This window comes from Thalassophryne amazonica, chromosome 1, assembly GCF_902500255.1.
Source record: "Thalassophryne amazonica chromosome 1, fThaAma1.1, whole genome shotgun sequence".
NCBI classification, from domain to species: domain Eukaryota; kingdom Metazoa; phylum Chordata; class Actinopteri; order Batrachoidiformes; family Batrachoididae; genus Thalassophryne; species Thalassophryne amazonica.
In genome coordinates, this window is record NC_047103.1 from 123,303 (window position 1) to 150,646 (window position 27,344).

Below are 27,344 nucleotides of genomic sequence, written 5' to 3' on the forward strand. Positions count from 1 at the left end.
ATTATATATATTTTACTGTTCAGATACTTGCCTCTACTGGTGGTTGGCTCTCACTGCGGTATTGTATCACTTCCTGTTCCGGAGCACAGCTGTGTTTTTCTGTATCTGTTAGCTGTTTAATCTGCGCAGTTAGATTGATCTAGTTATCTAGATTACGATTTGTTTCCCAGTGTAATCTTTACGTGCCTTAACTAAAGCACTCCTTCTGCTGAATCACCTCTAAATTATTTACACATTATTCACTTTGCGTGTTTTTAGGAATCCGCTAGCTTAGCGTAGCTACTAGCTCTTAGCCGATTTAGCATGGCGGCTTCTCCTGTCTCTCCCGCACTTTTCTGCTCTGGGTGTGAAATGTTTCGTTATTCCTCGGCCTCCTTTAGCAGTAACGGTACTTGTAATAAGTGTAGCTTATTCGTAGCTTTGGAGGCCAGGCTGGGCGAATTGGAGACTCGGCTCCGCACCGTGGCAAATTCTACAGCTAGCCAGGCCCCTGTAGTCGGTGCGGACCAAGGTAGCTTAGCCGCCGTTAGTTACCCTCTGGCAGATCCCGAGCAGCCGGGAAAGCAGGCTGACTGGGTGACTGTGAGGAGGAAGCGTAGCCCTAAACAGAAGCCCCGTGTACACCGCCAACCCTTTCACATCTCTAACCGTTTTTCCCCACTCGACGACACACCCGCCGAGGATCAAACTCTGGTTATTGGCGACTCTGTTTTGCGAAATGTGAAGTTAGCGACACCAGCAACCATAGTCAATTGTCTTCCGGGGGCCAGAGCAGGCGACATTGAAGGAAATTTGAAACTGCTGGCTAAGGCTAAGCGTAAATTTGGTAAGATTGTAATTCACGTCGGCAGTAATGACACCCGGTTACGCCAATCGGAGGTCACTAAAATTAACATTAAATCGGTGTGTAACTTTGCAAAAACAATGTCGGACTCTGTAGTTTTCTCTGGGCCCCTCCCCAATCGGACCGGGAGTGACATGTTTAGCCGCATGTTCTCCTTGAATTGCTGGCTGTCTGAGTGGTGTCCAAAAAATGAGGTGGGCTTCATAGATAATTGGCAAAGCTTCTGGAGAAAACCTGGTCTTGTTAGGAGAGACGGCATCCATCCCACTTTGGATGGAGCAGCTCTCATTTCTAGAAATCTGGCCAATTTTCTTAAATCCTCCAAACCGTGACTATCCAGGGTTGGGACCAGGAAGCAGAGTTGTAGTCTTACACACCTCTCTGCAGCTTCTCTCCCCCTGCCATCCCCTCATTACCCCATCCCCGTAGAGACGGTGCCTGCTCCCAGACTACCAATAACCAGCAAAAATCTATTTAAGCATAAAAATTCAAAAAGAAAAAATAATATAGCACCTTCAACTGCACCACAGACTAAAACGGTTAAATGTGGTCTATTAAACATTAGGTCTCTCTCTTCTAAGTCCCTGTTGGTAAATGATATAATAATTGATCAACATATTGATTTATTCTGCCTTACAGAAACCTGGTTACAGCAGGATGAATATGTTAGTTTAAAGGAGTCAACACCCCCGAGTCACACTAACTGTCAGAATGCTCGTAGCACGGGCCGAGGCGGAGGATTAGCAGCAATCTTCCATTCCAGCTTATTAATTAATCAAAAACCCAGACAGAGCTTTAATTCATTTGAAAGCTTGACTCTTAGTCTTGTCCATCCAAATTGGAAGTCCCAAAAACCAGTTTTATTTGTTATTATCTATCGTCCACCTGGTCGTTACTGTGAGTTTCTCTGTGAATTTTCAGACCTTTCAGTCTGACTTAGTGCTTAGCTCAGATAAGATAATTATAGTGGGCGATTTTAACATCCACACAGATGCTGAGAATGACAGCCTCAACACTGCATTTAATCTATTATTAGACTCTATTGGCTTTGCTCAAAAAGTAAATGAGTCCACCCACCACTTTAATCATATCTTAGATCTTGTTCTGACTTATGGTATGGAAATAGAAGACTTAACAGTATTCCCTGAAAACTCCCTTCTGTCTGATTATTTCTTAATAACATTTACATTTACTCTGATGGACTACCCAGCAGTGGGGAATAAGTTTCATTACACTAGAAGTCTTTCAGAAAGCGCTGTAACTAGGTTTAAGGATATGATTCCTTCTTTATGTTCTCTAATGCCATATACCAACACAGTGCAGAGTAGCTACCTAAACTCTGTAAGTGAGATAGAGTATCTCGTCAATAGTTTTACATCCTCATTGAAGACAACTTTGGATGCTGTAGCTCCTCTAAAAAAGAGAGCTTTAAATCAGAAGTGCCTGACTCCGTGGTATAACTCACAAACTCGTAGCTTAAAGCAGATAACCCGTAAGTTGGAGAGGAAATGGCATCTCACTAATTTAGAAGATCTTCACTTAGCCTGGAAAAAGAGTCTGTTGCTCTATAAAAAAAGCCCTCCGTAAAGCTAGGACATCTTTCTACTCATCACTAATTGAAGAAAATAAGAACAACCCCAGGTTTCTTTTCAGCACTGTAGCCAGGCTGACAAAGAGTCAGAGCTCTATTGAGCTGAGTATTCCATTAACTTTAACTAGTAATGACTTCATGACTTTCTTTGCTAACAAAATTTTAACTATTAGAGAAAAAATTACTCATAACCATCCCAAAGACGTATCGTTATCTTTGGCTGCTTTCAGTGATGCCGGTATTTGGTTAGACTCTTTCTCTCCGATTGTTCTGTCTGAGTTATTTTCATTAGTTACTTCATCCAAACCATCAATATGTTTATTAGACCCCATTCCTACCAGGCTGCTCAAGGAAGCCCTACCATTATTTAATGCTTCGATCTTAAATATGATCAATCTATCTTTGTTAGTTGGCTATGTACCACAGGCTTTTAAGGTGGCAGTAATTAAACCATTACTTAAAAAGCCATCACTTGACCCAGCTATCTTAGCTAATTATAGGCCAATCTCCAACCTTCCTTTTCTCTCAAAAATTCTTGAAAGGGTAGTTGTAAAACAGCTAACTGATCATCTGCAGAGGAATGGTCTATTTGAAGAGTTTCAGTCAGGTTTTAGAATTCATCATAGTACAGAAACAGCATTAGTGAAGGTTACAAATGATCTTCTTATGGCCTCGGACAGTGGACTCATCTCTGTGCTTGTTCTGTTAGACCTCAGTGCTGCTTTTGATACTGTTGACCATAAAATTTTATTACAGAGATTAGAGCATGCCATAGGTATTAAAGGCACTGCGCTGCGGTGGTTTGAATCATATTTGTCTAATAGATTACAATTTGTTCATGTAAATGGGGAATCTTCTTCACAGACTAAGGTTAATTATGGAGTTCCACAAGGTTCTGTGCTAGGACCAATTTTATTCACTTTATACATGCTTCCCTTAGGCAGTATTATTAGACGGTATTGCTTAAATTTTCATTGTTACGCAGATGATACCCAGCTTTATCTATCCATGAAGCCAGAGGACACACACCAATTAGCTAAACTGCAGGATTGTCTTACAGACATAAAGACATGGATGACCTCTAATTTCCTGCTTTTAAACTCAGATAAAACTGAAGTTATTGCACTTGGCCCCACAAATCTTAGAAACATGGTGTCTAACCAGATCCTTACTCTGGATGGCATTACCCTGACCTCTAGTAATACTGTGAGAAATCTTGGAGTCATTTTTGATCAGGATATGTCATTCAAAGCGCATATTAAACAAATATGTAGGACTGCTTTTTTGCATTTATGCAATATCTCTAAAATCAGAAAGGTCTTGTCTCAGAGTGATGCTGAAAAAATAATTCATGCATTTATTTCCTCTAGGCTGGACTATTGTAATTCATTATTATCAGGTTGTCCTAAAAGTTCCCTAAAAAGCCTTCAGTTAATTCAAAATGCTGCAGCTAGAGTACTGACGGGGACTAGAAGGAGAGAGCATATCTCACCCATATTGGCCTCTCTTCATTGGCTTCCTGTTAATTCTAGAATCGAATTTAAAATTCTTCTTCTTACTTATAAGGTTTTGAATAATCAGGTCCCATCTTATCTTAGGGACCTCGTAGTACCATATCACCCCAATAGAGCGCTTCGCTCTCAGACTGCAGGCTTACTTGTAGTTCCTAGGGTTTGTAAGAGTAGAATGGGAGGCAGAGCCTTCAGCGTTCAGGCTCCTCTCCCGTGGAACCAGCTCCCAATTCAGATCAGGGAGACAGACACCCTCTCTACTTTTAAGATTAGGCTTAAAACTTTCCTTTTTGCTAAAGCTTATAGTTAGGGCTGGATCAGGTGACCCTGAACCATCCCTTAGTTATGCTGTTATAGACGTAGACTGCTGGGGGGTTCCCATGATGCACTGTTTCTTTCTCTTTTTGCTCTGTATGCACCACTCTGCATTTAATCATTAGTGATCGATCTCTGCTCCCCTCCACAGCATGTCTTTTTCCTGGTTCTCTCCCTCAGCCCCAACCAGTCCCAGCAGAAGACTGCCCCTCCCTGAGCCTGGTTCAGCTGGAGGTTTCTTCCTGTTCAAAGGGAGTTTTTCCTTTCCACTGTAGCCAAGTGCTTGCTCACAGGGGGTCGTTTTGACCGTTGGGGTTTTACATAATTATTGTATGGCCTTGCCTTACAATATAAAGTGCCTTGGGGCAACTGTTTGTTGTGATTTGGCGCTATATAAAAAAATTGATTGATTGATTGTATAATTTGAGCGGCATGGTCATAACTGGTATTCAACTCAACTCCTTATTGGACAGGCCGTATATTTTTAACAAGCTGTTTATTTGCTTGCAGAATTTTTTCTCAGGTTAGTTATCAGCGAGGCATACCACACAGGTGAAAGCAGGTCAGACAAAAATGATTAATCCTCTGTACCCACCCACCGCCATTTGTGTAAAGGGCCTTCCACACCGCATGCTTTGGAAGTGTCAGAGGCATCACAAATCGGTCTAAAAAGCATTATTTTCAATGAAACGTAGCTTTTTACAGGCATTAGAAGTGTAGCGTCAAAAGCTGAGCTAAACAGATGATTATTTGTAGATCACCCTGTGTGCATTTACAAATATTGAGAAATTTAACCCCATAGAATGAGGGCTGTATTTTACATTCTCAACTCAAAAGTCAGTGTAATAAAACAAAAGTTGGCAGTTTATTCAAGTGTCTTTATTTGAATGCATGTTTTTTTGTTTTCATCATTAAGTTTTAATGCAAAAATAGTTCTATACATTAGACCTATATTCTTATTTTGGGCATGATCCAAATATGTACTTGATCGGTATCGGCATATCAAAATTTCAGTGATCGGTGATCGGCCTAAAAAATCCTGATCGGTGCACCTCTAGTCCAAACATGGAAGACTCGTGGCAGAAACCACTGATCTCTACAAAACAGAAACGTGTCACAGGACTGCTCATTTATACAGAGCAGTTTTCTGAAGAAAAATCCTTGCAAATGTTTAACCCAAAAATTAATTTGATTGTGAAATCAAATTGCTATATTAAAGCTTTTTCTTGGTTCATCGAAACACATACAACATGGCGATCATTCAGCTTTCCTCTGGAAAAAAATCAGAGTGAAAATCTAGGCCCCCCCTGCTGCATGCGTCGCGTCAGGGCGTAGGGAGGTGGTGACACAACGTGACTGACAACACATTGGGAGTTGTTGCCTGACGCGTATAAAGCATGCAATGTGAAAGGCCCTTTAGTTACTAGTTTCCATAAATACAGCATGTTTATAATACACTGTGTAAAAAAAAAAAAAAAGGCAAAACTTTATTGAAGTGAAGAGGATCTAACAAACAGAAAACACATTAACTCACTTCTTTGAGCAACTTTACTGGAAGCCCCATTACTTCCAGGCACTGCTTGTAACTGGTTCAAGCACACACTGCTGGTTTAGAGCTGGCCAACCTTCGGAGAATCGTGTCAGCTGCAACGTCCACATTGTTCTCTCTCCTGGTATGTCTGGGAACCGACACTTTCAGGGATAGTCCAAGGATGCAGTGCATCAACTTTGTCATTCAGCTGTTCGATACTGTGAATGATGTCATTCTGCTTTTCCTGGAACACAAAATATATATAGATCCACGTTACAACCTTAATACAGAAGTTCCCACTTTTTTATTAAATCCTATGCTTCACAAATGATTAAATCAAATCAGTTTTATTTATATAGTGCCAAATCACAACAAACAGTTGCCCCAAGGCGCTCTACGTATATTGCAAGGCCATACAATAATTACGGAAAAACCCCAACGGTCAAAACGACCCCCTGTGAGCAAGCACTTGGCGACAGTGGGAAGAAAAAAACTCCCTTTTAACAGGAAGAAACCTCCAGCAGAACCAGGCTCAGGGAGGGGCAGTCTTCTGCTGGGACTGGTTGGGGCTGAGGGAGAGAACCAGGAAAAAGACATGCTGTGGAGGGGAGCAGAGATCAATCACTAATGATTAAATGCAGAGTGGTGCATACAGAGCAAAAAGAAAAAGAAACACTCAGTGCATCATGGGAACCCCCCAGCAGTCTAAGTCTATAGCAGCATAACTAAGGGATGGTTCAGGGTCACCTGATCCAGCCCTAACTATAAGCTTTAGCAAAAAGGAACGTTTTAAGCCTAATCTTAAAAGTAGAGAGGGTGTCTGTCTCCCTGATCTGAATTGGGAGCTGGTTCCACAGGAGAGGAGCCTGAAAGCTGAAGGCTCTGCCTCCCATTCTGCTCTTACAAACCCTAGGAACTACAAGTAAGCCTGCAGTCTGAGAGCGAAGCGCTCTATGAGGTCCCTAAGATAAGATGGGACCTGATTATTCAAAACCTTATAAGTAAGAAGAAGAATTTAAAATTCTATTCTAGAATTAACAGGAAGCCAATGCTGTTGACCTTTCATCATGAGCACGGACAAATCTGTGAATGAACTGAGTGATGAAAGTGAGCTATGGAAGAAAAAAAAAAAAACTTGAAAGATCTTGAAAATGCCCTGGCGGGGTCTGGTGGTTGTCCCCCAGAAAAATGTGAAATCTCAAATGCATTCTGGTGCTTACTCAGGTCTATTCCAAAAGAATCTCCAAAAATTAATTTTTTTGTTGGCACAGGTCAGTTTTTCCACCCCAGATAAGGTGGTAAACCTCAGTAGTACAGCATAGAAGTCCTTCTGTTTCAAGTGTATGGTACCATAGACAGTATGCACACACTATGCAAATGAAACATTATGCAAGGGACACAGAATTTTTTTATATAAGAAATTCTGAAACTTTATATCAGCAATAAATAAATATGTTTATTGAGTAACAGGGCCTGTAAATTATTTCTTTAAGGAAGGAAAGTTAGCATATACAACTTCATTACTGACAGATTTTACTCTATTTTCAAATTATATCCCAAATAGAACAGAGTATTTCTTGCCAGAAATGTTTGAATATTTTGCTTGCTGAACATGAATTTTAGAATCTATTGGCACAAGACACTATACAATCTTATTTAACCATTATAGTACAAACCTCGGGATAATCGGGCTGATGTGAATCAACTGCAGGCAAACACTCAACCCACTGATCAGATGGAGGATTCACTGATTCAACAACTCTTATGGCAGCCAGCGTGGTTGCTGTTGGGGGAGAAACAAGTAATAATCCAAAAATATTATCACAAGCTTATCTTCATAAAGTCTCTTTCTGGGCACTGACATTACTTAAATTTCAAATGTGTCAACACCTAATAAAAGAGAGTATATATTTTACTCATGTTTTAGTCAAAATATTAATTAGGCCTGTGCCTCTCTGTGGCTAACGTTAGCTCCATGCTATTCAAAAATGTGTTGGTTTGGTTCCCATTAATCTATGGCTGGCATAATCAAGCTTCAAGCAAGTTTTATTATTTCTGGCTAAAACACAAACTTTTATTTGCTAAAACAGAACAGAGTTGAGTGCTGTAACTGTAAGTCTTCTTCTTCTGCTCTGTTAAACAGCGGGTTTTAACCCAACTCGGTGCACTACTGCCACCAACTGGTTCGTGAGCAGCACTGCAAGCAACTGTGAAGCAGCAAGCATATTGTTAACAAAATAATTTAATAGTAAATAGATATATGTACACAAACTACTTTAAATAAAATGAATTCATTTGAATTGTATCCTCTGATAATGTTGGTCAAACCTGTTTTAAAATAAAGCACTATAGTGTTTCAGACGTTCTAACCCAATTATTACAGTAGTTTTGTGAGACAGCATTTCTCTGAGCTGATAAACCTGCTCTGACTTTACCTTTAACCACGAAGGAACCAAACACTTGTGCTACAAATTTGTTAACTTAATTGGCAATACTTGAATGTATAATGTGATTACAGGAAATTATACACAATGATCACTGATGCTTTTTTATTTATTTATTTATTTACCAGAATGAGTATGTTGCATTTTACATACAGAAATGATTGTATCCAGGTGTTACAAATATATTGTGTACAATGTACATGTTTTACCCTGGATAATTATAATATCATGCCTCACTGCAAACATGAATTAAGCAGCTGATATTAAAGGAATCAGAAAGCAAGAAATATGTTGTAACAATTATGTGGTAACAATTTCCACCAAACACTGTTCGACTGTGACATGAAGTCATCCTCAAATGAGGCCTGAGTGAAACACTAAACCCTGGACAAATGTTCATTCTGGAAATGTGAAATCGAGTTGATTTCTGCCACTGTAACATGTGTGACTGTTATATTCATCTCATGTTCAAACATGTTTGTTTAAAAACATGTTTGAACTGCAAGTTGTGAAGTGACCAGTAAAAAATATTATTTGTCTGTGAGCTGTTTTATTTAAATATCAATGTTTCCTGCTCATGCATGTTGAAAACATTATTTTGTAAATCAATTTTTAATAACTTTAATGTATTTTTCCTTATTTACAAAAATGCTAAAGATAGGCTTTTTTTTTTAATTTGGCAAAATGTATGTAACTCAGCTCTGTGGGACGTCTGGATAATAAACTGCCATTGCAATCTGTTTCCATAAAAAACATTTTTGGTAGCTGACAATCAGTCTGTAGTGATGTAAATTATTTTGCAAAAATTAATATTCCAATTAACAGAGTGCATGTTTATGCAAGTTGCACCAAAACATGTTTCGGAGTTAGCTCTGTCAGTTTATTACAGTAATCTGGAAATTATACAGTATATTCAGTAGGCCTGAATAAATCATAAATCAACAAATTCTTGGTTACCATGGTAACTAGAGTGCTTAAATTATTTCCTATTGTTCATTCTACCTATGTTTGCACACATAATTTAAATGGAGTCCAACATTAACTTTCTGTATGCCATAAATGATATTTAATGTTTTCCTATAATGTGAAATTTTACATATATATATATATATATATATATATATATATATATACACACACACACACACACGTTTATTTAGAGGCAAGCTTTACACATACAACATGAACATTATGTGAATGTTGAACATTAAGCATACATTCTATCAACATTTGATTGATTTTTGCAAATGTTTGCTTACATGTTTGTCTAATGTTTGCTTCCATGCAAACATTAGACAAACATCACAAACATTACATGAATGTTCGCAAACTTGCTGAACAGTAAACAAACATTCTATGAACGTTTGTTTGATGTTTGCAAATGTTCGCTTCCGGGTGGGTATTTGCTCATTTTGAAATGGATGCCTGCAACACGTTTCAAAAAGCTGGGACAGTGGTATATTTACCACTGTGTTACATCACCTTTCCTTCTAACAACATGAATAATACCACACTCGTTTTGCACTTATAAGATTACAATACAGTGCCCTACAAAAGTATTGAAACACTTTGTATTTCACACATTTCCATGACCCGACCTCGGATGAAGCGGAAGAAAATGGATGGACGGATAATTTGTTTATGACATTACAAATACAAGACATACAAAAATATAAAAAATAAAAAAAATCTAAAATTATTTTCCTTAAACTCAAACTAAAAGCAAATCTCTACAACTTGAATGCTACACTCTGGTATAATACTTGTAAATAACATTGAGTTTTATTGCCAATTTTCTTCAGAAAAGACAGGGGATGGATACATGAACATTTCCAAGACACTGAATATGTCTTGGACTTTATTTACACCAGTGATGAAGAAAAATGAAATTTTCTTTCACCAAAACTTCAAGTCTAGGCTTTCATCTCAGATGTACTTTCTGGCAGAATAGTAATAATAACAAAAAAATAAATAAAGTAATAATAAGAAAATGGTTCCAACAAAACGCTTATTGAGTGCTGTTGGAAGGAAAGGTGATGTAACACAGTGGGAAACATACCACTGTCCCAGCTTTTTTGAAACGTGTTGCAGGCATCCATTTCAAAAGGAGCAAATATTTGCACAAAAACAATAAAGTTTATCAGTTTGAACATTAAATATCTTGCCTTTGTGCTGTATTCAATTAAATATAGGTTGAAGACTGACTGACAGACTGCCCCTCCCTGAGCCTGGTTCTGCTGGAGGTTTCTTCGTGTTAAAAGGGAGTTTTTCCTTCCCACTGTAGCCAAGTGCTTGCTCACAGGGGGTCGTTTTGACCGTTGGGGTTTTACATAATTATTGTATGGCCTTGCCTTACAATATAAAGCGCCTTGGGGCAACTGTTTGTTGTGATTTGGCGCTATATAAAAAAATTGATTGATTGATTGATTGATTGATTGAAGAGGATTTGCAAATCTTATTCTGCTTTTATTTACATTTTACACAACATCCCCACTTCATTTGAATTGGGGTTGTAAACTAATCTACTTTCACCACTTCTACTCCTTGTAACTGCACTATTCTACTGAGCTCCCTCTCATTCACACACGTACTCGGTCTTGCTCCAACTGACTTTCATTGCCCTTCTCTCCAAAGCATATCTCCACCTTTCCATACGAGACTCAACCTGTTCTCTACTCTCATTGCAGATCACAATGTCATCTGCAAATATTATAGTCCATGGAGACTCCTGTCTGATCTCATCAGTCAACCTGTCCATCACCACTGCAAACAAGAAAGGTCTTAGAGCTGATCCTTGGTGTAATCCCACCTCCACTTTGAATGAGTCTGTCATTCCTACTGCACATCTCACCGCTGTCACACTATTCTTGTACATGTCCTACACAACTCTCACATACTTCTCTGCCACTCCAAACTTCATCATGTAATACCACAACTCTTCTCTTAAGCTTTCTCTAAATCCACAAACACACAATGTAACTCTTTCTGGTCTTCTCTATCCTTCTCCATCAGTATTCTCAGAGCAAACTTTGCATGCATAATGCTCTTTCTCAGCATGAAACCATATTGCTGCTCCCAGATCTTTACCTGTTATCTAAGCCTAGCTTCTACTAGTCTTTCCCATAAGGTCATGCTGTGGCCATTCAACTTTATGCCTCTGTCGTTCCTGCAGCTCTGCATATCACATTTGTACTTAAAAATAGGAACCAGCACACTTTGTCTCCACTCTTCAGGCATCCTCTCACTTTCCAAGATTTTATTAAACTGGTTAGAAACTCCACTACCATGTCTCCAAGGCATTTCCATGCATCCATGGGAGTGTCATCTGGGCCAACTGCTTTTCCACTGTTCGTCCTTTTCATGGCTGCACCACTTCAACCTTAGTTATCCCTTGTACTTCCTGATTTACTCAATTCAATTCACACATCACAACTACGTTGCCTCAAGGCGCTTCACACAAGTAAGGTCTAACCTTACCAACCCCCAGAGCAAGGACACAGGTGACAGTGGTAAGGAAAAACTCCACATCACCCGGCCTTTTCAATTTTCGATTTTGATTCAATTTCTCATGACAGAGTCACCTCAAGGTGCTTCACACAACACACAATTCATAGGAGTACAAAATGAATAAAATCAACACAGTAAAAGAGTAAAAACAGCAGAATGAAAAAGAATAAAAATCAAATATAAAAACATAATAAATTAACGATAAGACAGTCTGAAAAAGTGGGTCTTCAGTCTTGATTTAAAAGTCTCCACCATGTCGGACTGGCTTATAGATGCAGGTAGATCGTTCCAGAGAGCATGGCCACAGTAAGAGAAAGTGCTATACCCCACAGACCTTTTATTCACCCTTGAAACACACAGCGGTCCTACGCCTTGCAAACACCATACATAGGGCTTGACCAAGTCTGCCAGGTAGGAAGCCAGTCCATGAACAATTTTCTAGACCAGCAACAGGACTTTAAAATCTGATCTGGCAGAAACAGGAAGCCAATGAAGGGATGCCAGAATGGGTGTAATGTGGTAATGTAATGTAATGTGGTCAAACTTTCTGCTTTGTGTCAAAAGTCTGGCAGCAGCATTCTTCACTAATTGAAGACAGCTGATGCTGGACTGCGGCCGACCAGAAAATAAAATATTGCAATAATCCAATCTAGAAGAGATAAATGCATGGATCAGGGTCTCAGCATCAGCCATAGACAGGATGGGACGAATCTCCGCTATATTTGGCAGATGGGAAAAGGCAGTCCTCATAATGTGGAGGTCAAAGGACAATGTAGGATCAAAAAGTACCCCAAGATTCCTCACTTTGTCCATATGCTGTATAACACATGAACTCAAACTAAGCGCCATCTGGTCAAATTGATGCTGATATCTGGCTGGACCAAGAGCCATCACTTCAGTCTTATCAGAGTTTAAGAGAAGGAAGTTACTAGACAACCAGCTTCTCACTGATACAACGCAATCTTCTCAGGATTTTATGTGGATAAGATTACCAGCAGTTATTGGCATGTACAATTGAGTATCATCAGCATAGCAATGAAAGGCAATCCCAAAATGCTGCAGAATATGCCCAAGGGGCACTATATAAAGGGAGAAATGCAAGGGGCCTAGAACAGACCCCTGTGGAACCCCAAATTTCATGTCACCAAGGCCAGAGGTAGTGTTATTATACAAATCAAATCAAATCAATTTTATTTATATAGCGCCAAATCACAACAAACAGTTGCCCCAAGGCACTTTATAGTCTGCAGTCTGAGAGCGAAGTGCTCTATTGGGGTGATATGGTACTATGAGGTCCCTAACATAAGATGGGACCTGATTATTCAAAACCTTATAAGTAAGAAGAAGAATTTTAAATTCTATTCTAGAATTAACAGGAAGCCAGTGAAGAGAGGCCAATATGGGTGTATACACAACACAATGACAATGACTGGACAGGTATGATGTCAACCAAGCAAGCACTTCCGGTAATCCCAAAATAGTTCTCCAGCCTATCAAGTAAAACACGATGATCCATGGTATCAAACGCAGCACTAAGATCTAAAACCACCAAAACCATAGTGGTATCTAAATCCATAGTGCACAGAAAATCATTCACTACTCTGGTAACAGCTGTCTCTGTGGAGTGATGTATTCTAAAAGCAGAATGCACTGGCTCAAAAAGATCATTTTCAATATGACAGATTTGATATCAACCTATAATTATTCAATATACCAGGATCAAGACCAGATTTCTTAAGCAATGGTTTAATCACTGCAGATTTAAAACACCTAGGAACAGATCCAGAGGTTAGTGAAAGATTAATAATTTCCAGCACAGTCGGACCAAGAGTGGCCATAGGTCCTTAAACAGTTTTGTTGGTGTAGGATCAAATAAGCAGGTTTTGAATTTTGTAGACGTCACGAGTTTCATCAGGACATCTAGTGAAATAGTATCAAATTCTGTAAGTCTAGGTATCATAGCAGGGTGCAATAGTTGAGCCAAGGCATGCTGAGATGCTCAATCTAATGTCTTCTACTTTCTTCTCAAAATAATCCAAGAAGTCCTGAGCTACAAACGGAGAGTGACTAACAGGTGGCTGTCCATGGATAAGAAATGCTACCGTGTCAAACAAAAATTTTGAGCTGTGCTTGTTTTCATTGATTAAGTCAGAATAGCAGGACCGCTTTGTCGTCAACAGTGCATGCTTATACTCTGTAATAGCATCATGCCACGCAAGGTGGAACACTTAATTCACAGCTATGCCATTTCCGTTCCTAATCAAATCAAATCAAATGTCCATCCATCCATCCATCCATCCATTTTCTTCCACTTTATCCGGAGTCGGGTCGCGGGGGCAGCAGCTCAAGCAAAGCCGCCCAGACCTCCCGATCCACACACACCTCCCCCAGCTCCTCTGGGGGAACCCCAAGGTGTTCCCAAGCCAGCCGAGAGATGTAGTCCCTCCAGCGTGTCCTGGGTCTTCCCCGGGGCCTCCTCCCAGTGGGACGTGCCCGGAACACCTCTCTAGCGAGGCGTCCAGGGGGCATCCGGAAAAGATGCCCGAGCCACCTCAACTGACTCCTTTCGACGTGGAGGAGCAGTGGCTCGACTCCGAGCTCCTCTCAAGTGACCGAGCTCCTCACCCTATCTCTAAGGGAGCGCCCAGCCATCCTGCGGAGGAACATCTCGGCCGCTTGTACTCACGATCTTGTTCTTTCGGTCATGAGCCAAATCAAATGTATTAATTTATATAGCACCAAATCAGGACAAGTCACCCCAAGGTGCTTCACAAACATCATTTAAAAGGCAGAATGAAATGAAATAAAGATTAAAAACACAATAAAAAATTAAAACATAAATGAATAAAATAAATAAAAGGAATAAAATAAGTTCCAAAACTCTGGCCTTCTGCCTGAGGTCCCGCAAGTAACCATTTTCTTTCTCTCATTTTCTTCATTCATCAGCTCCTCAAAATATTCCCTCCACCTTCTCAACACACTCTCCATGCTTGTCAGCACATTACCATGTGCATCTTTTATCACCCTAACCTGTTGCACATCCTTTCCAGCTCTGTCCCTTTGTCTGGCCAATTGGCAAGGTTGGGTAGGATTACTTTGAAATGTAATCAGATTACAAGTAATCCAAATGTATGTATATACATACATGTAATCCACATGTATTCTTTCAAAGTAATCCTACCCAACCTTGCCAATCGGTACAAGTTCTTTTGTCCTTCCTTACTATTCAACTTCTTGTACAGCTCCCTAAATGCCTTTTCCTTAGCTTTTTCCACTTCTTTTTTTCACCTTACACTGCATCTCCTTGTACTCCTGTCTACGTTCTTCAGCTCTCCGAGTATCCCTATTCTTTTTTGCCAACCTCTTTCTCCTTATGCTTTCCTGGACATCTTAATTCTAGTACCAAGTCTCCTGGTCTTCCTTCCACTTTTCAGAAGCCGCACCCAGTACCTTCCTAGCTGTCTCTCTCACCACATCTGCAGTTCTTTTCCAGTTGTCCAAAGCTGCTTCCCCTCCATCCAGTGCCTGTCTCACCTGCTCACTGAATTTCACACAACAGTCTTCCTCCTTCAGCTTCCACCATCAGATCCTTTGTCGAGTTCTCACTCTCTTCTTCTTTACTTCTAAAGTCATCCGACAGACCACCATCCTATGCTGTCTGGCTACACTCTCTCCTGCCACCACCTTACAATCTCTAATTTCACTTAGCTTGCCTCTCCGACAAAGATTGTAGTCCACCTGGGTGCACCTTCCTCCACTCTTATGTGTCACCCTGTGCTACTCCTATTTCTTAAAGTAGGTGTTCATCACAGCCATTTCCATCCTTAGCGCAAAATCAACTTCCATCTGCCCTTCCACATCCCTGTCCTTGATACCATATCTAGTAGTGTAGTAGTAGAAGTGGAAATCAGACCAGACAGAACCAGGTGGCTGAAGAGGATCTGATGGAACCAGGAATGCTGAGGACACAGAGAAAACTGAGTTAGTACAAACCAAAACTGAAAACAACAGAGAGTTCAGGAACATAAATGAGGCCAGGATACCCTGCAGGTTAAACTGAGCCTCCGGAGTCTGACAGAATGAAGAGGCGTGGTATTTACAGTGAGGAAAATAAATATTTGAACACCCTCCGGTTTTGCAAGTTCTCCCACTTAGACATCATGGAGGCGTCTGAAATTTTCATCCTGGATGCATGTCCACTGTGAGAGACATAATGTTGTGAAAGTGTAGTGACACGGACCCACAACAGGGGGCGCAAATGAACGGACAATAGAAGGAGTCAAATTTGAACACTTTACTGTTGTGAATGCCACAACCATACACAGCAGATTATAGAATGATACAAAGTCAATGGATAAAGGTGTCGTGTGGGCAGGCTCGACGATAGGAGACGTCCGTCTAAAGAAGAACCGGAACCACACGATTTCCTCCGCCACCGAACCCGAAGGATACTGGAGCCACCAGGTCCCGAGTCCCCCAGGTGGCCACCGTCTCCGCGTGTCAGATCTGGTACTGCTGGTGAAGAGCAAAGACAGTCAAGTGTGGGTGTGTGTACACCCAGTAACAACAACGGTGGGAATTCCACCTCCACCTCAAATCACACACTCGTGCAGCTCCTGTTTCAGCACTTATCTGGAAAGAGTGAGAGGCGAAGACGTCGGCACTCTCACAAACCACCAATCAGCGGACAAGGCTCCACAGGAAAGTGGCTGCAAAAAGAGTTCAGACTAAGATACAGTTTAGTTTATGGCTGAGAATATTACCTCCTTAGAAGAACGATATCTCGGTGACGTGGTGGAGGTGTCATTCTGCTTTTATCCGAGATGAAGTGCAGATGATCGGTGACAGCTGTCACAGTTGATGAGTGACAGCTGTCACCTCGGCTGTTCCTGTGAGGCGGCAGCGCCCTCTCGTGCCTGAAGCCCGCACTTCAGGCAGGGTGCCCTCTGGTGGTGGGCCAGCAGTACCTCCTCTTCTGGCGGCCCACACAACAGGACCCCCCCCTCAACGGGCGCCCCCTGGCACCCGACCGGGCTTGTCCGGGTGGCGACGGTAGAAATCGGCCAGGAGGGCCGGGTCCAGGATGAAGCTCCTCTTCACCCAGGAGCGTTCTTCGGGTCCATACCCCTCCCAGTCCACCAAATACTGGAAACCCTGGCCCATTTGACGGACGTCCAGGAGCCGGCGCACCGTCCAAGCTGGCTCCCCGTCGATGATACGGGCAGGAGGCGGCGTCGGACCGGGTGTACAGAGGGGTGAGGTGTGATGTGGCTTCAATCTGGACACGTGAAAGACTGGATGGATCCGCAGTGAGGTTGGACGTTGAAGCCTCACTGCGGCGGGACTGAGGACCTTGAGGATCTTGAAGGGCCCTATGTACCGGTCCTTCAGTTTAGGGGAATCCACCTGGAGGGGAATGTCCCTTGTGGATAGCCACACCTCCTGCCCGGGCCGATATGCGGGGGCCGGGGATCGTCGACGGTCTGCATGGGTCTTTGCCCTCGTCCGGGCCCTCAACAAGGCCGAACAGGCGGTGCGCCACACCCGACGGCATCTCCGCAGGTGGGCCTGGACTGAAGGTACACCGACCTCTCCCTCCACCACAGGAAACAAAGGGGGCTGATACCCCAGACACACCTCGAACGGGGAGAGGCCGGTGGCAGAGGACACTTGGCTGTTATGCGCATACTCGATCCAGGCCAGGTGTTCACTCCAAGCCGTTGGGTGTGCGGATGTAGTACATCGCAGGGCCTGCTCCAGCTCTTGGTTAGCCCGTTCAGCCTGTCCATTGGTCTGAGGGTGATACCCAGACGAGAGGCTCACGGTGGCCCCCAGCTCCCGGCAGAAACTTCTCCAAACCTGCGAGGAAAACTGGGGACCACGATCTGAGACGATGTCTGTTGGTATCCCATGCAGACGTACGACATGGTGGACCAGGAGATCCGCTGTCTCCTGGGCTGACGGGAGCTTCGGGAGGGCCACGAAGTGGGCCGCCTTGGAGAACCGGTCCACTATCGTGGTGGTGTGCCCCCGGGACGGTGGGAGGCCCGTGACGAAATCCAGACCGATGTGGGACCAGGGGCGATGAGGCACAGGAAGTGGTTGAAGGAGTCCCTGTGCCTTTTGGTGGTCCGCCTTGCCCCTGGCACAGGTGGTGCAGGCCTGGATGTAAGCCTGGATGTCAGCCTCCAGGGACGCCCACCAGAAACCAGGGCTGCCGTCCTGGACTTCTGTCATGGGTCCAAGTTCTCCTGCCACCCAGGGGTGCGCAGGACTGTGGCAGTGGTCCGGCAGCGCTTCTGGTCCGGATCCCTGTTCCGGGATCCGGGCTTCATGCCAGGGCCTCCCGGACGGTCTTCTCCACATCCCAGGTAAGGGTGGCCACGATAGTGGACTCCGGTATGATGGGTTCTGGTGGATCCGACAGCTCAGTTTTGACTTCATTTTCATGCACCCGGGACAAGGCATCCGACCTCTGGTTCTTGGTCCCGGGGCGGTAGGTGATTCGGAAGTCAAAATGACCGAAGAACAGTGACCAGCGGGCTTGCCTGGGGTTCAGCCGCCTGGCGGTCCTGATATACTCCAGGTTCCGGTGGTCAGTGAAAACCGTGAATGGCACCGACGCTCCCTCCAACAGGTGTCTCCACTCCTCAAGAGCCTCTTTCACCGCTAGGAGTTCTCGATTGCCCACATCATAGTTCCGTTCTGCAGGGGTCAACCTGCGGGAGAAATAGGCACACGGGTGAAGAACCTTATCGGTCTCTCCGCTCTGGGATAGCACGGCTGCTATCCCTGAGTCAGAGGCGTCCACTTCAACCACAAACTGGCGACTGGGATCGGGCTGCACCAAGACGGGTGCAGTCGAGAACCGCTGTTGCAACTCCTTGAACGCGGCATCTCACCGATCCGACCAGGTGAAGGGGACTTTTGGAGAGGTCAGGGCTGTCAGGGGGCTAACTACCTGACTGTACCCCTTAATGAACCTCCTGTAAAAATTTGCGAAGCCGAGGAACTGTTGCAGCTTCCTACGGCTCGTAGGTTGGGGCCAGTCTCTCACCGCCGTGACCTTGGCCGGATCCGGGGCGACGGAGTTGGAGGAGATTATGAACCCCAGGAAGGACAAAGAGGTGCGGTGGAACTCACACTTCTCGCCCTTCACAAACAGCCGGTTCTCCAACAACCGCTGCAGGACCTGACGTACATGCCGTACATGAGTCTCAGGGTCCGGAGAAAAAATGAGTATATCGTCCAGATATACGAAGACGAATTGGTGCAGGAAGTCCCGCAAGACGTCATTTACCAAAGCTTGGAACGTCGTGGGGGTGTTAGTGAGGCCGAACGGCATGACCAGGTACTCAAAATGACCTAACGGGGTATTAAATGCCGTCTTCCACTCGTCTCCCTTCCGGACCCGAACTAGGTGATATGCGTTCCTAAGATCCAGTTTCGTGAATATTTTGGCTCCATGCAGGGGCGTGAACACCGAATCCAACAAAGGCAACGGGTATCGGTTGCGAACCGTGATCTCGTTCAGCCCCCGATAATCAATGCATGGACGAAGACCGCCATCTTTCTTGCCCACAAAAAAGAAACCTGCTCCCATCGGGGAGATAGAGTTCCGGATCAGCCCGGCAGCTAAGGAGTCCCGGATGTAGGTCTCCATCGATTCGCGCTCAGGTCGTGAGAGGTTGTACAGCCTGCTGGATGGGAACTCAACGCCTGGAATCAAATCGATGGCGCAATCGTACGGACGGTGCGGGGGAAGGGTGAGTGCCCGATCCTTCCTGAAAACGTCAGCAAGATCGTGGTACTCAACCGGCACCGCCGACAGATTGGGAGGGACTTTGACCTGCTCCTTAGCCTGGGAACCGGGAGGGACCGAGGATCCTAAACATACCCGATGGCAGGTCTCGCTCCACTGTACCACCACCCTGGATGGCCAATCAATCCGGGGATTGTGTTTTAACATCCATGGGAACCCCAGAATCACACGGGAGGTAGAGGGAGTCACAAAAAACTCTATTTCCTCCCGATGATTCCCTGACACCACCAGAGTTACTGGTAGTGTCCTGTGTGTGATTAAAGGGAGTAGGGTGCCATCTAGTGCTCGCACCTGCAATGGCGAAGGCAGCGCCACCAGAGGGAGCCCTACCTCCCTGGCCCATCTGCTATCCAGCAGATTCCCTTCTGACCCTGTGTCTACCAGTGCTGGGGCCTGAAGGGTTAAATCCCCGCTAAGGATTGTAACTGGGAGTTGTGCGGAAATATGTGTGTGTCCCACGTGAATTTCTTGGCCCACCCTAAGCCCAGTTTCTAGGGGCGGGCGTTGGTGTTTAACCGTTCGGGGCAGTCTCTCAATTGGTGCTCAATTGAGCCGCAAACAAAACACACCCCACGGGGAAGCCTCCTCTGTCTACTCCTCTGTGGTCTGAATGTGGCCCTGCTCGTGTCCATAGCTTCGTCAGCAGGGGGAGCTGTAGTCACACGGGGCGTAGAGGCCATGGAGCGTGGGAAGGGCGGACCTTTTTCGGACCCGGAAGGAAGAGGGACGGTGCATGCCCGGCCACGCCCTTCGTCTCGTTCCCGACGGCGTTCCTCCAACCGATTGTCTAACCGTATAACAAGGTCGATAAGCCCATCTAATTCCCGCGGTTTGTCCTTGGCCACCAGGTGCTCCTTCAGGACCGACGACAGTCCGTTTACGAAGGCGGCACGGAGCGCAGCGTTATTCCAGCCGGACCTCGCAGCCGCAATGCGGAAGTCGACTGCATAAGCAACTGCGCTCCGGCGTCCCTGTTTCATTGACAGCAGCACAGTTGAAGCGGTCTCTCCCCTGTTAGGGTGATCAAACACGGTTTTGAACTCCCTCACAAACCCAGTGTACGTATGAAGGAGCCATGAATTCTGCTTCCAAAGCACCGTAGCCAAAGCGCGTGCCTCTCCTCGAAGCAAATTAATCACATAAGCTACTTTACTAGCATCAGACGCGTACATGACGGGACGTTGTGCAAAGACGAGCAAACACTGCATGAGAAAGTCCGCGCACGTCTCCACACAACCTCCGTATGGCTCTGGGGGGCTTATGTATGCTTCAGGGGATGGTGGGAGGGGTTGTTGAATGACCACTGGAACTTTTATATCCTGCACAGGGTCGGCAGGAGGAGGAGCTGTGGCAGCGCCCTGAGCGCTTGCTGCCACCTGTGCGGAGAGAGCCTCCACCCTGCGGTTCAGGAGGATGTTTTGCTCGGTCATCTGATCCAACCGAGCCGTAAAGGCAGTGAGGATGTGCTGCAGCTCACCAATCACGCCTCCTGCAGACGCCTGTGCACCCTGCTCTCCCATTGGCCGTTCAATCGCTGGGTGATGCCCCTCGGAGTCCATGACGCTGGCCGAGATATCCTGTTGTGAAAGTGTAGTGACACGGACCCACAACAGGGGGCGCAAATGAACGGACAATAGAAGGAGTCAAATTTGAACACTTTACTGTTGTGAATGCCACAACCATACACAGCAGATTATAGAATGATACAAAGTCAATGGATAAAGGTGTCATGTGGGCATGCTCGACGATAGGAGACGTCCGTCTAAAGAAGAACCGGAACCACACGATTTCCTCCGCCACCGAACCCGCAGGATACTGGAGCTGCCAGGTCCCGAGTCCCCCAGGTGGCCACCGTCTCCGCGTGTCAGATCTGGTACTGCTGGCAAAGAGCAAAGACAGTCAAGTGTGGGTGTGTGTACACCCAGTAACAACAACACTCACACACTCGCGCAGCTCCTGTTTCAGCACTTATCTGGAAAGAGTGAGAGGCAAAGACGTCGGCACTCTCACAAACCACCAATCAGCGGACAAGGCTCCACAGGAAAGCGGCTGCAAAAAGAGTTCAGACTAAGATACAGTTTAGTTTATGGCTGAGAATATTACCTCCTTAGAAGAACGATATCTCGGCGACGTGGTGGAGGTGTCATCCTGCTTTTATCCGGGATGAAGTGCAGCTGATCGGTGACAGCTGTCACAGTTGATGAGTGACAGCTGTCACCTCGGCTGTTCCTGTGAGGCGGCAGCGCCCTCTCGTGCCTGAAGCCCGCACTTCAGGCAGGGCGCCCTCTGGTGGTGGGCCAGCAGTACTTCCTCTTCTGGCGGCCCACACAACACATAATCTAAAAAAAAATAAATAAATAAAAAAAAAAAATCCGGAAATCACAATGTATGATTTTTTAAATAAATTATTTGTATGTTACTGCTGCAAATAAGTATTTGAACACCTGTGAAAATCAATGTTAATATTTGGTACAGTAGCCTTTGTTTGCAATTAGAGGTCAAACGTTTCCTGTAGTTTTTCACCAGGTTTTCACACACTGCAGCAGGGATTTTGGTCCACTTCATACAGATCTTCTTTAGATCTTTCAGGTTTGGAGTTTCAGCTCCCTCCAAAGATTTTCTATTGAGTTCAGGTCTGGAGACTGGCCAGGCCACTCCAGGACCTTGAAATGCTTCTTACAGAGCCCCTCCTTAGTTGCCCTGGCTGTGTGTTTGGGGTCATTGTCATACTGGAAGACCCAGCCATGACCCATCTTCAATGCTCTTACTGAGGGAAGGAGGTTGTTTGCCAAAATCTCACAATACATGACCCCATCCATCCTCCCTTCAATACGGTGCAGTCGTCCTGTCCCCTTTGCAGAAGAGCACCCCCAGAGTATGATGTTTCCACCCCCATGCTTCACGGTTGCGATGGTTTTCTTGGGGTTGTTCTCATCCTCTAAACATGGTAAGTGGAGTTGATTCCAAAAAGCTCTATTCTGGTCTCATCTGACCACATGACCTTCTCCCATGCCTCCTCTGGATCATCCAGATGGTCACTGGTGAACTTCAAACGGGCCTGGACATGTGCTGGCTTGAGCAGGGGGACCTTGCCGCCCTGCAGGATTTTAAACCATGACAGCATCATGTGTTACTAATGTAATCTTTGTGACTGTCATTGACCAGGTCCTCCTGTGTAGTTCTGAGCTTTCTCAGAATCATCCTTACACCACAAAGTGAGATCTTGCATGGAATCCCAGACCAAGGGAGATTGACAGTCATCTTGTGTTTCTTCCACTTTCTAATAAATAATCATAACAGTTGTTGTCTTCTACCAAGCTGCTTGCCTGTTGTCCTGTAGTCCATCCCAGCCTTGTGCAGGTCTACAGTTTTGTCCCTGGTGTCCTTAGACAGCTCTTTGGTCTTGGCTATGGTGGACAGGTTGGAGTGTGATTGATTGAGTGTGTGAACAGGTGTCTTTTATACAGGTAACAAGTTCAAACAGGTGCAATTAATACAGGTAAAGAGTGCAGAATAAGAGGGCTTCTTAAAGAAAAATTAACAGGTCTGCCTGAGCCAGAATTCTTGCTGGTTGGTAGGTGTTCAAATACTTATTTGCAGCAGTAACATACAAATAAATTTTTAAAAAAATCATACATTGTGATTTCCTGATTTTTTTTTTTTTTTTTTTTTTTTAGATTATGTCTCTCACATTGGACATGCACCTAAGATGAAAATTTCAGACCCCTCCATGATTTCTAAGTGGGAGAACTTGCAAAACCACAGGGTGTTCAAATACTTATTTTCCTCACTGTATCCAGGTGATGATGAGTGTGAACAGTTCAATCCAATCAGCACCAACTGTATGTTCCAGATGACACAGGAAGGGAGGGGGAGTGAGGCAGATAACAGCAGACAGAGGCAAACAAAGGCAGCAAAACAACAACTTGAACCCACCGCCTATGCTCCTGCTCTTACTTCCCTTCCACTTGGTCTCTTGCACACACAATATGTCTACCTTTCTCCTCTCCATCATGTCAGTCAGTTCTCTTCCTTTTCCACTCATACTGCCAATATTGAAAGTGGAATGGAAATTCGATTTGTTATCTGCATTTTTTAATTTTGTGCTTTTTACACCAGATGCCCTTCCTGATGCAACCCTCCTCATTTTTTGAACTTAGGACTGGCATTCAGAATATACTGGCTGCACACCCCATGTGGCAGAGTTTTCCCTGTTCAGCTTTTCCTGATTAATTTTTATAAAATCCCCATGTCTGTATATATATCACTCTAGGATAATTCACAGCTACCTCACACCATTACTGTAGAGCAGGTAGCTCAGTGAATAAGGAACAGGGCTGCTGATATGTTGAGCTTTGCTTGAACCCTAGACATGCCATCTGTCTGTGTCCTTGGATAAGTCACTTCATTTCCATTGTCTCAGTCTACTCAGATGTAAATGAGTGGCCATGGTTGGAGAAGTAACCTTAGTTGGACTCGTGTCTCATTAATTTTCTTGAGGTGTAAACACTGGGGATGTCCTGAAGAGATTTTTATTATTATTATTATTATTATTATTATTATTATTATTATTATTATTACCTGAATCATTAAATGTGGCCATCGGGTATTGCAAAAACTTTGCATCCAACCGTCCATCAGTCTGTCTGTGTTCGGCATAAATCCATTACTACAACCCCTGGCAAAAATTATGGAATCACCGGCCTCGGAGGATGTTCATTCAGTTGTTTAATTTTGTAGAAAAAAAGCAGATCACAGACATGACACAAAACTAAAGTCATTTCAAATGGCAACTTTCTGGCTTTAAGAAACACTATAAGAAATCAAGAAAAAAATATTATGGCAGTCAGTAACGGTTACTTTTTTAGACCAAGCAGAGGAAAAAAATATGGAATCACTCAATTCTGAGGAAAGAATTATGGAATCACCCTGTAAATTTTCATCCTCAAAACTAACACCTGCATCAAATCACATCTGCTTGTTGACATTGACCCTGTGCCATGACATTGACCCTACGTGTCTTCTTGCAAGGAATGTTTTCGCAGTTTTTGCTCTATTGCAAGATGCATTATCATCTTGAAAAATGATTTCATCATCCCCAAACATCCTTTCAATTGTCCAAAATATCAACGTAAACTTGTGCATTTATTGATGATGTAATGACAGCCATCTCCCCAGTGCCTTTACCTGACATGCAGCCCCATATCATCAATGACTGTGGAAATTTACATGTTCTCTTCAGGCAGTCATCTTTATAAATCTCATTGGAACGGCACCATACAAAAGTTCCAGCATCATCACCTTGCCCAATTCATCACTGAATATGACTTTCATCCAGTCATCCACAGTCCACGATTGCTTTTCCGTAGCCCATTGTAACCTTGTTTTTTTTCTGTTTAGGTGTTAATGATGGCTTTTGTTTAGCTTTTCTGTATGTAAATCCCATTTCCATTAGGCGGTTTCTTACAGTTCGGTCACAGACGTTGACTCCAGTTTCCTCCCATTCGTTCCTCATTTGTTTTGTTGTGCATTTTTCGATTTTTGAGACATATTGCTTTAAGTTTTCTGTCTTGACGCTTTGATGCCTTCCTTGGTCTACCAGTATGTTTGCCTTTAACAACCTTCTCATGTTGTTTGTATTTGGTCCAGAGTTTAGACACAGCTGACAGTGAACAACGAACATCTTTTGCAGCATTGCTTGATGATTTACTCTCTTTTAAGAGTTTGATAATCCTCTCCTTTGTTTCAATTGACATATCTCGTGTTGGAGCCATGATTCATGTCAGTCCAATTGGTGCAACAGCTCTCCAAGGTGTGTTCACTCCTTTTTAGATGCAGACTAACAAGCAGATCTGATATGATCCAGGTGTTAGTTTTGGGGATGAAAATTTACAGGGTGATTCCATAATTTTTTCCTCAGAATTGAGTGATTCCATATTTTTTTCCTCTGCTTGGTCTAAAAAGTAACCAGACATGACATAAAACTAAAGTCATTTCAAATGGCAACTTTCTGGCTTTAAGAAACACTATAAGAAATCACAAAAAAAAAAAATTGTGGCAGTCAGTAACGGTTACTTTTTTAGACCAAGCAGAGGGAAAAAAAATATGGACTCACTCAATTCTGAGGAATAAATTATGGAATCACCCTGTAAATTTTCATCCCCAACAGCAGATGCTACTATTATTGTGAACACCCCCTTTTCTACTTTTTTTTTTTTACTAATAGCCCAGTTTCATAGCTTTAAAAGTGTGCATATCATGAATGCTTGGTCTTGTTTGGATTTGTGAGAATCTACTGAATCTACTGGTACCTTGTTTCCCATGTAACAATAAGAAATATACTCAAAACCTGGATTAATCTTTTTAGTCACATAGCACTACTATTATTCTGAACACTACTGTATAACGAGGGGCATTTTTAAATCTGGAATTGGTGGCATTTTTAAGTTCATACAGTAGCCCCTGTCTAGACATTCCATCTTCACACCACATTTTAAAAGCTTATCTGGCTGCAACATGGTGTTCTGCCACAAAACCCTCCCAACCAGGCCTGACAAAATTCTTTTTGCCCTTCCTATACAGAAAACACACACTGCTGTCTTTAAGGACTTGCAAAATGTTTTCAAATATACATAGGTCATTATAATGCTGCACATTCTTACAGTTTGGATTAAGACATGACAATGCCTCTCTGGGTAATTTAACAGCCTGCAGCAGCACATTTGTCATAGTTGAATATTGATTAATATCTTCTGTTAATTTAGACCAGTCAGGCCTGATTGTACAGCCGTCATTTATCTTTTCAACAACCATAGGAATATTCTTCACATTCAGACAAATACTCAGAGGTATATGATTAGATAAAGCATGGTTGTATAAAATGTAAATATGAACCAGAGAAGCATGGGCATCTGCAGTACAGACACAATGGTCCAGCCAGGAGGTGGAATGCCAGGCTTCACTTATACAGGTGAAGCTATTATCTGGCAGGAGCATTTTACTTGAATGAACCATATTACACGTATTACTGCCACCACTCTTAGTCCTACCTCTAATGCACCATGTCTTCTCAGAGTGATCAGCTGCTGTGGGTGGAATATGCTCACAACGCTCAGCCACTGGACTTTTATCAATTGAATGCTCTGTCATATATCAACCATCACTATTTCCCTTTCAGGAAGACCTATCTGTTCCATCCGTGCAGGCCCACCTACTGTGCTGTCGGAAGATGTGGAAGATGGCCCATTCCGCCCTTCTCCAGATGAGAGACTGGACTCTACGCCATGCAGATCAACATCGTACCCTGGCGCCTCAGTCCAGATCGGGCCAGAAGGTGTGGTTATCAGCCAAGGATGTCCCTCTGCAGACAGATTCTTGGAAACTAGCCCCACGTTACATTGGACCTTATGCTGTGGACTCTGTTTTCAGCGCAGTGGCCATCTGGGTACACCTGCCCCAGGCTTTTGGCACACATCCTACATTCCATGTTTCACAGATCAAACCTGTATGCTTTGCTATGAGTATGCTTTGTTTTAATTAAACAGTCGGATTTCCGTGGTCTGCACCAGTTTTAAGTCACCTGCTAGGCGCCAGTCCTTTGTGCCATAACAAAATTGTTAATTATATCAGCAGACCCAGATCTAAATCACATTTTTAATGTTTCAATTCCAATGAAGTTGGGACGTTGTGTAAAATGTAAATAAAACAGAATACAATGATTTGCAAATCCTGTTCAAACTATATTCAGTTGAATACAGCACTTTGTGGTGTATTCAATTG

The 27,344-nt window shown here is 43.7% G+C and overlaps 1 protein-coding gene across 1 annotated transcript in view; it reads left to right on the forward strand.

Moving 5' to 3' along the window:
* LOC117521252 overlaps positions 1–26,944 on the forward strand; it is a 56,095-nt gene extending 29,151 nt beyond the window's left edge. Inside the window, exon 2 of the mRNA XM_034182609.1 lies at positions 26,743–26,944. The gene's annotated coding sequence lies outside the window, so the exon portion shown is untranslated. The remainder of the gene's footprint in view (positions 1–26,742) is intronic.
* Positions 26,945–27,344: the final 400 nt, after the last annotated feature.